Source organism: Ptiloglossa arizonensis, chromosome 4, assembly GCF_051014685.1.
Source record: "Ptiloglossa arizonensis isolate GNS036 chromosome 4, iyPtiAriz1_principal, whole genome shotgun sequence".
Lineage (NCBI taxonomy): Eukaryota > Metazoa > Arthropoda > Insecta > Hymenoptera > Colletidae > Ptiloglossa > Ptiloglossa arizonensis.
Genome location: NC_135051.1, coordinates 13285465 through 13295442, shown reverse-complemented (window position 1 = coordinate 13295442; position 9978 = coordinate 13285465). Strand labels below are relative to the sequence as shown.

The 9978-nt window shown below is 32.6% G+C and overlaps 2 long non-coding RNA genes across 2 annotated transcripts; one reads left to right on the top strand and one right to left on the bottom strand.

Moving 5' to 3' along the window:
* Positions 1-428: 428 nt before the first annotated feature.
* Positions 429-2310, bottom strand: LOC143146242 (uncharacterized). The gene is made up of 3 exons (XR_012991864.1): positions 2020-2310; positions 787-918; positions 429-702 (listed from the first exon to the last, which is right to left on the bottom strand). It is a non-coding gene; the product is annotated as an uncharacterized LOC143146242 (long non-coding RNA).
* A 3807-nt stretch (positions 2311-6117) lies between these two features.
* Positions 6118-9570, top strand: LOC143145680 (uncharacterized). Its single transcript, XR_012991750.1, has 3 exons — positions 6118-6813; positions 6893-8018; positions 8102-9570. It is a non-coding gene; the product is annotated as an uncharacterized LOC143145680 (long non-coding RNA).
* Positions 9571-9978: the final 408 nt, after the last annotated feature.

Sequence of the window (9978 nt, the reverse complement as noted above, 5' to 3'; positions counted from 1 at the left end):
ACTTGTCCAATTCGACGAAAGAAATCAGAAGACAGTGAACTAGTCGAAAGGGGCGATGGATGCAAAACGAAATGAAGAGGAGCATCGAGCACTATAACGAAATTTTATGATAAAACTTGGTTTACTACCCAGTTACGGTTTTCGTTGTTCACTCGAATGTCGAAGAGGATTCAGTGCAAAAAGTTATGTCTCTGCCGAAAAGCAGAGAACTAACAGAATGCACTTTGTGCAGCAGCGTTATTGGAGTTCGACTATTATTACATAAAAGTTCTTATTATATATTCGCAAGGCATAAAACACGGGAATATAGAGTACCGTATAAAAACTTAAATGCATTATATGCACAGCGCGAGTTGTTGCGAAATTCATTACGAAATGAATACTTGTCTTACCTGTCGAGACTATCTCTCAATTATTATTTTCTTTCGCTATTTTACAAATTATAATAAAATGAAATTAAATGTAACTAGATTTTTATAGATCCAAATGTACCATTTATATAATTGAATTTAAAAAGTTTTTCGATACTGTTCAACAAAACAGTATTTTTTATCTGTATTCATATCGAGGTTAAGTTTAAAAGCAACATCTCTACTGCACCTCGTTTCTTTGCATATTTATCTTTCCTGTATCTCATCTCTCACAGTAAATGAATCTTTACCTTACGTGTACGTCACAAGCTTTGTGCAATAAAGATATAAACTAAAAATAAATGAGTATTATTAGTGCCTTTGGTTTCAGTTACTTACAGGTGAAACATTTCATTCGTCTACTATTTATCCTTACTTGTAATACGTTGAACCGATAGAAAAATTGTTGTTTGTATATATTATAATTGACATATATTTGATAATGTTTGCATCTGCGTTTCAATTATGAAAATTCAAACGTTTGGTTTCGTGTTTAGATTTTTCTTAGCTGCAATAAAAATGTAATAAAGTAGTTCCTGCTTTTCAATCAAAAAAATTGGAACTACTCTGTTTAAAAGCGGGATACGAAGCTATTTTCATCACACTGAGAGTGAGCGAGATAGAGCAACAGCGAACGAGTCTCGCATTACTTGCGCTCGTTGATCAGAACTTCAAAGTGTTAATCTCTAATGTAAAGTAAAAATGTTGATATTTTTCATTACACTTTTATAACTGTATTATTAATAAATTGACGAAGTTTTAATAATTATTTGAATCATTTTTAGAAAGTTTGAACTACGTATAATTAAAAATAGTCGGAATAATTTCGTGTTTGGATTTATTTTCATTGGGAAAACCTTATCAATCTACTAATAGTACTTTAATGAAGATATAATAATAAATATCTTCAAATATTATCAGAGGATAAAACTCGATCTCGCTGATGCTGAATAAACATGAACAGTAGTGGAGATGATTTCGTCACTTGGATCCGGTATAAAGATTGCCACTTAAAAGTGGGAATTATTGCATGCAGTTTCCGTTCTTCTATTGTAAGCATGTAATGCAATTAAAACGAACTAATCTGATATTTAACAAATAATAACATTGGGCAATAATCTACGTCTCATATTTTATTTCAAAGAATTTACAAAATTTTATAAACAAACATATTTTAATACCACATGTTTTTCGAAACTTTTCATCACTGTTTAAATGTTCTCATATCGATTGCAAAAGTATCGTACCTCTGTATTACATTTTAAAAACGAAGCTATTGGGTTGTTCGGAAAGTCATTTCGTTTTCCAAAATGGAGAATATATAATTTACTAAAACGTTTATACACTCTAAAAAAATCATGTTTCATTTTCACTAAAAAGAAACGAAATGACTTTTCGAACAACCCAATAGAAAAACGAAGATGATGAATTCGAGTACGAGTACAATTGTATGGTGCATATATAATAATGACAACGAAGTCGAACATGTAACGATTGGAGAAAACAATTTGCAACAACGTACTTATCAGCACGGAGGAAATGAATGAAAATAATAAGTTGTTAGAATAATAAGACTCGAAATGAAGTCGCACATATTATATATACATACCGATGACAATGAAGACAGGAATATCACCGGCTGAAGTGACGAATGCACATATTTAACAGTGTAACGCGAAATGAACGAATCCGCTAACAACAGAGCAAACAAAAAGAATTGTCAAAGTAATTAGTAGGAGCCAATGTTCAATAGTCGTGAATGAAATGTTGTGTGCAATGGGTCAATACGTTACTTAATTTCAAATGCAACTATGTCACCAATTAAGTTTATATACTGTCTCAAGTCTCGTCTTAAGAGCGATCTGCATTTGGCAGCTCTTCTTGGCACGCATTCGCTTGGTTTTTACATTTAATTGTATCAATTATATCATTTATATCTTTGTATTATTTTTGGCACCGGTTCAGCCACAGTTATAAAGGAAGAGCGAAACGTGGTATTGCCAGGCTATAATTGTATCATCTTTAATTATATACGTGCATTTTCCTTAGCGTCAATTTTTAGAACTCGCATGCTTTCGACTGCGCAGAATTACATTTCATAGGTTACACGTGCGTTGCTCGAGCTGTGGCGTCACACGCTTCATCACGAAACAGAAATAAGAAAGCAATGAGTGCATTCAACGTTAGTTTGTTGCAAACAAGTGAATCACGAAGATGTTCTTATATTCGTATTCGAAAATTATAACGTAACATACGGCAAGCAAAATTGTAACATATAGTACGTGTACGTAATTTAATCCTAAATTGTCAATAATTAATTCATGAAAAACACACTGCAAAAATTTCCAGTAACCATTCATTTTTCATTTTAACCATAACCGTAAATTTTTCAATTTGATGTCTTGTGTATGAATATTATGAAATGTAGGTACATTGTTAGGATAAACCAACGAGCTTTTGTAACATTGATAATTAAACGTTAAATTGAAAAAATACAAACACCAGATTTATATACATATGTAAATGAAAAATAACAAATTTTGAAACACATGTCTGAAACGTAATAATTTCCCAATAATAACAAATTTGTCTTGTACAAAAATCATTGTTAAATCATAGTAAATTTCGATGCAAAACTTGTTTTGTTAATACAAACTATTCTTACCATTTCTTTTATACCAGTATTGAGACTGTAAACAGTTTAGGGTAACGTCTCTGTTACTAGATTGCTACTATATAACAATAAGGGAGTACATGATTTCAAAAGACAAAATCAAGTAGCAGTTTCAACTTTAAACTAACAAGTTCAATAAAGTTAGTGCTTTTCTGAATTAGTACATTTGTAGACATTTAATAAATATAAGGGATATTTAACAATAGTTATGGAGAGTTTTCAGGTAGTCATATTTTCCAGTATAGTTTCGGTCACTGCCTCTATTTGTGACGATAGTCAAAGTTTTGTATAAAATTTTGGACAATAATTCGTGTCCATAATATAAACAGCTACTATATTATATAATATATTTTACAGCGTTCACGTACACTCCAAATATTCACGTTCCTCATTGGAGCTGATTTTATTGTACAAACGCTAACTTTTATCGAAAGGATCAAACAAAAATTTTCAAATACACGCATTTTTCATATTGGTCTATTTATAGTGGCATATTTCTAAAGATACAAAACAATGAATTATATAAAAGAAGTATAAATAGTTAAAATTATTTTAACATATTGCTTAAATAAATTGATATTACGCAAAAATGTTTAATAACTTGAATTTATTATTCAAAAGTACGCAATTTTTGTTTAAGCAACTTTTTTCTAAGTCTCATCATTTTCGAAGTATCGAGGAAAATGTGTTTTTCTCCTTCAACTTTCATCCCCTAGATATGAATACTAGTAGATAGAAAAAACAATACGTGTCAAATATTTTTCGAAGAATTATATTATATGTAAATTTCATTAAAATCAGCAATTTACATTCAAGTAATGTCGCTTGTAAGACACAGCATCGCGTGTATAGCTTGCGAAATAGAGCAACAGCGAGTGAGTCTCGCATTACGTAAATAGGTAAATACTTGCGCTTGATAATTAGAATGCCCCAAACTTTCATATTCTTTATTATATCTTTATGAGAATATTATCGATAGATTAGCAAGATTCTCTTAATAACAAAGAGTCCAAATACGATCTTATTCCTAAGTTTGCGTATTTAAGAAATTTAAAAATAACACGTTTTACGTAAAATTGAAACTAATCTAAAGATCATATTTGGATCGATTTTCATTGAGAAAATCCCATCGATCCCATCGGAATTGATAATTCTCTTGTGAAGATACAACAGGAAATATAAAAATTTTTATTACTGGATGAAATTCGATCCTGTGTGCGATGAGGACTGCTCTCGCCTGAAGCCGCGCGAGTCGATGAGTTACACGCACTAGATAAACATAAACAGTGAGAGGACTGATGCCGTTACTTGAATCCGGTGTAGAAGTTGTCATGAGAAAACGGGAATTACTGTGTATATTTACACCCCGCCCACGCATCAAATAAGACACACCACAAACTATATACAACGTAATACATAACACGTGCATGCTCCACAACACCTCGCAAATACCTGGTATATTTCCACACATACCACAAATATACTTTCGTGTACACAAAGAAAAATTTAATTATTTACCTAACAGATTTAAGGTTAGGTTAGCATCGACACATTAACCATATCTCCCCTTTTCTTTTATGCAATTGTCAGCATATTTTACATGCTTATCTTATATGTACACTTTTCTATACATGCACAGAAATACGTCAATCAATAATAATAATAATAAACGTAAATATTTATTCGTCCCTCTATGTTACTCGAAGAAATCTATTCGAACATTTATGTATCTAAATCAAAATTGATTAATGATTCGCGAAACAAATATACTTTCGTGTGCACGAAGAAAAGTTTAATTATTTACCTAACAGATTTAAGGTTAGGTTAGCATCGACACATTAACCATATCTCCCCTTTTCTTTTATGCAATTGTCAGCATATTTTACATGCTTATCTTATATGTACACTTTTCTATATATGCACAGAAATACGTCAATCAATAATAATAATAATAAACGTAAATATTTATTCGTCCCTCTATGTTACTCGAAGAAATCTATTCGAACATTTATGTATCTAAATCAAAATTGATTAATGATTCGCGAAACAAATATACTTTCGTGTGCACGAAGAAAAGTTTAATTATTTACCTAACAGATTTAAGGTTAGGTTAGCATCGACGCATTAACCATATCCCCCCTTCTCTTCTATGCAATTGTCAGCATATTTTACTTGCTTATCTTATATGTACACTTTTCTATACATGCACCGAAATATGTCAAACAATAATAATAATAATAAACGTAAATTTATATTCGTCCCTCTATGTTACTCGAAGAAATCTATTCGAACATTTATGTATCTAAATCAAAATTGATTAATGATTCGCGAAACAAATATACTTTCGTGTGCACGAAGAAAAGTTTAATTATTTACCTAACAGATTTAAGGTTAGGTTAGCATCAACACTAACCATATCCTCCCTTCTTGTTTATGCAATTGCAGCATATTTTACATGCTTATCTTATATGTACACTTTTCTATACATGCACAACAAATACGTCAAACAATAATAATAATAATAATAATAATAAACGTAAATATCTATTCGTCCCTCTGTATTACTCGAAAAAATCTTTATTCGAACAAACATTTATGCATCTAAATCAAAATTGATTAATGATTCGCGACTAAAACATTATCCATTATTCGTTGTCTGGATAAAGAAGTATCCAGTCTTATGCTCTGTAGGTAATCTTCCTAGCGAAGTTTTCGCCAATGCGATCAGATTCTTACTTTGTATTCAACAAGAACTCGACGACCAGTACTTATGCAGCAGCCTAATATAACTCTCGACTGCCTCCCCGTATTCTTTGTTGTTGTTTTTTTTTTAAGCTTTCACTCGACACACGCGCGCTCCCTAAAATGCAAATTAGTGTCAAATATGAACACATTAAAATACTCGCCCACCTTTGTTTCCATTGGAGTCGCCACCGCAACGCGGATAAGAGCCTCGAACGATTTACTACGTTGTGGGAATAGATTGGAAACGATCGAATTGCATAATCAAGAAGTCAGTTCGAGTGAATACCAGCGACAACGGGATCAGCGTTTGGAATGGATGACCGCTCGGCGACAAAGTACATATTGCTTTTGTCGTCGTGGTTGTGTCAAAGTGGCCACCACCAATTTTCGCGGATGCTGGCAACGTTTTATCAAGGACTGTACCGGGCAGAAATAGCGGGTCGCCGATCGGATCGTATCTGATCTCGTTGTACCGTAGCTTATACACACCACATGTGCGAGAAACGCAACGTGCGTGGACCATCACAAAGTACGGCAAACAGCGACATTACGGGTCCCGTAAACTATTTTCGAGCGCGCAAAATACACTTCGAACGGCGCGCGTCTCGCTGTCCGCGAGTAGGCGTGAACTGTGCAGAACCGAAATGTTGTGGCTCAACGGATATAGTGGTGTTCAGTTTGAAACTGAACGATGTTTTGTGTTTACCGGTGTTCGACCGACGCGCGAAGAGGTGACTCCAAGGGTAGTAAGAACACGATCGGTGAAATATTTTGGACTATTGAAACGCGTCGCAATAGTTAGAAAATCATGTTTCGTTTGGATAGATATCGAGAGATGAAGAGACGCTTGTATATATAAATAGCGCGTGAATATTTTTTGTAAAAGATTATTAATTATTTATCGAATCTAGCAGAATCTTTCAAATACTTGATAATTGTTTTACATCGAATCTGACAAAATTTTATAGTCAGAAATAAATATTCGTAAGTAATAGATAGATTATCTTGGCTTTTAAACAATGTACCAATGGTTTATCGCTGTTCACTTATATTTCATTTTTAGAATCTTTGGCAGATGTTCGCTTGATTTATAACACAAAAATTACCTATCGACAAATGCTCTCGATAAGGTGAATTCTGTGTGCACATACACGTGCATACAACTATTTACGTTACGTATGTAAATAGTATAAACGGCAAAGCAAAGATGTCGCGATAACTCTATTGTTTCAACGAATTATATTCAGCTTTTTCTTTTAGGTGTAATGTAACTATTTTCATTGTATAGTTGTTCCGTTGTATACGTATAATTTAATTTAAACTTTGGCAGAATATGTTAAAACACACGGTATTTGGAATGGTAAATCTTTAGATATGTTGGAATAATAAGGATTAGGACCTATGTTTTGAAATTAATTTTAAAATGACGCGTAATTAATTTTGTGACTTTTAAAAAAATTGGTTGCAGTTTTATTAAAGAACAAGTTGTTTTAATTAAAAAAAAAAGATATTGAAAGATTACCACAATTGAGATGTTCTGATTGTGAAATTGCGAAGAAAAGAGGAAAATTTGTTCGGTTAGAACTGCATTAAATATATGGAAAATATTATAACACAAACTATAAAAAAGATAAATTCAAAATCAGTGATTCAACAACGAATTTAAAGTAGGGGGCAACATTTTTTTATTTTTAAGGAAAAAGTTTCTTTTCGTTCCTCTCGGTAAACATTCTTTAAAATATTTTTGTGTTCGATACATATTAAAATAATTTACTTTCTTTTATCATAGAAGCCTCACTGTACACAATAATTGTAGAACAAGAAAATTACTTTGACAGTATACATTAGTGCAGAAATCAACACTGATGATTTCGGGAGATCACCAGAAAATATAAGAGTTATATAGAATCTAATTTCGTCTGCGAAAATTTAAATAAGAAATTAATTGTTTTGAGTGAAATTGACCCAAACGAATTTGCAAAATATCTACTTCGAATACTAATTGGAGAAAGTCGCAAGTTTTGAGGCTGTATAGTCAAGTGTAAAGTTATAGGTTGAAAAGAGTCGTTGATAATTGATAACTTTAAACGTGCTTCAAGGAACATCAATGAATTGTGAATGAATGACAAAAATATTGAAAGAGACCAATGTAACCCTCTAAATACAGTAACTTCAGGATATACGTAACGGTTCATATATATATAATTTGATTGTATATTCTCCGACATTGATCGAAATAGAGCAAGTGTCGGACTACTTTGTATATTTTCAGAAGCGTATTACTAATGGATCGGTGAGCTTTTTAAGGCAAAAATGAGTCCAAACACAACTTCATTCGGACTATTTTTAAACGTACGTTGTGCCAGTGGTTCTCTGTACTGTACGCTGTGAAGTATTGGACTATCAAGAGATATTTGAAACTTTTGTGAAAAACACGTGTAAATATTACAAATAACTTTACAACGGTATTCTCTTTTCTTTACAGTAACGAAGAATTATTAAGCATCGAGTTGAAACTAAAATGAGAATTAGACGAAAGAGGCACGGTATCGTGTAAATTCTGTTGCATCGTTAAAAATTGCATAAATTGATACATCCGAGCAGAGATAACGCATTTTTTTCGCTTTCTATCCGAGTGACACCGTGACCTTGATAAATGTTACGATTATCGCATCGTGCAGACAAGATTATAGAATTAATGTGCCGGTTACAGGATCGGTTTGATGTTTTTATTTACAACAAAGTAATATCACATCCCAAACCAGCTTTACTTGCTGTTCGACTTAATCTGAGCGATACCGCCAATACGTTTCGAGGCACGTAAACGAGATCATTTCTTATCAGACTTACTGGAAACGGTAATGATAATTACTATCCGTCGTGATATTACCTGCGGTTCGAGGTACGTTACATCCTTTGCATTATGTGCTTCCGATAATTTAAACATTTATCATGGTTGCAGGTAAGGCTAATTATACTTATTATCGATATTTAAAGTTTTAATTTTAGTGGATGTGTGTACGTGATACAAGCTGGATCAGGTTTCTCATTATATCGCTTTTGGAATAATCGCTTAAAATTATGAAATGTGTTTCATCGAATTTATTTTCTTCATTTTTTCTCTCCTATATTTACTCCTGTACTCTTCGTGCTCGTTTTACAAGAATCGGTAGAAGTTAAATACTTTAACCCTTTGCGGTCGGAGCGCGCTGAACGATGGGTACCTACTGGTCGGACGATCGGAGCACTTTGAGCAATGGGTACTCAATTGGTCCGATGTTGGTATCGCTCGTAAAATTCGGTAACTGTGTGCACCTTTTTATTGAAATTAATAGGTTGTTCGATAAGTTTTGTGGTTCGATAAAACTTGTCGAGCAATCTGATATAATACTATACTGTTCAATAAGTTTCATCGAACGACAAAACTTTTTGAACAACCTAGTATATCACTAGCAGAACTATCACTGTTAGAACTGTGACAAGTATGTACCTATCGTTTTCATTAAATATCATATACGCAAACCACTATCATAGTAAACGAGTACAGATATTTATAAATAATATAAAATATAAAATAGTAAAAACATATGCGTAATCAACTAACATAATAAACGAGTATAGATATTTATAAATAATATAAAATAGGAAATTGAATACAATTTAAAAACGAGGAAGCATTACTTCGACACGATCACGATAATTGATACGAAATGAAAATATCGTAGGATATTGTTACCCTTGTTAAAGACAAACCCTAGTATTAGATTGTTAAAGTTTGTAAAGACAATACTAAATTTGAAATTTCTGATTCAACTTTTCTTCCTTCGTTTCAAGAGACCAAAGTATATAAGTGTATGTATATATCGAAGATGCGAATGGGGGAGAGTGAGAGCGAGTGAGTTACAGTTAATATAAGGGGGAGGGGGGATAATTATGCGGCAACTCCTTAGGGAAAAATCATGGCAACTTCTCAGGATTCGCTATTCAATAAAAAAGAATGAGAATACGAAGATAATCCAGTTCTCCAATCTTCTACATTTATACCATACCGATTCTCAGGAACTCACATGCTAACCTAAGTAATTGCTCCAAAATGAGTTTAACACCTAGAAAATGCAATCGTTAATGAATTTTGATGTTCTGCTCGTT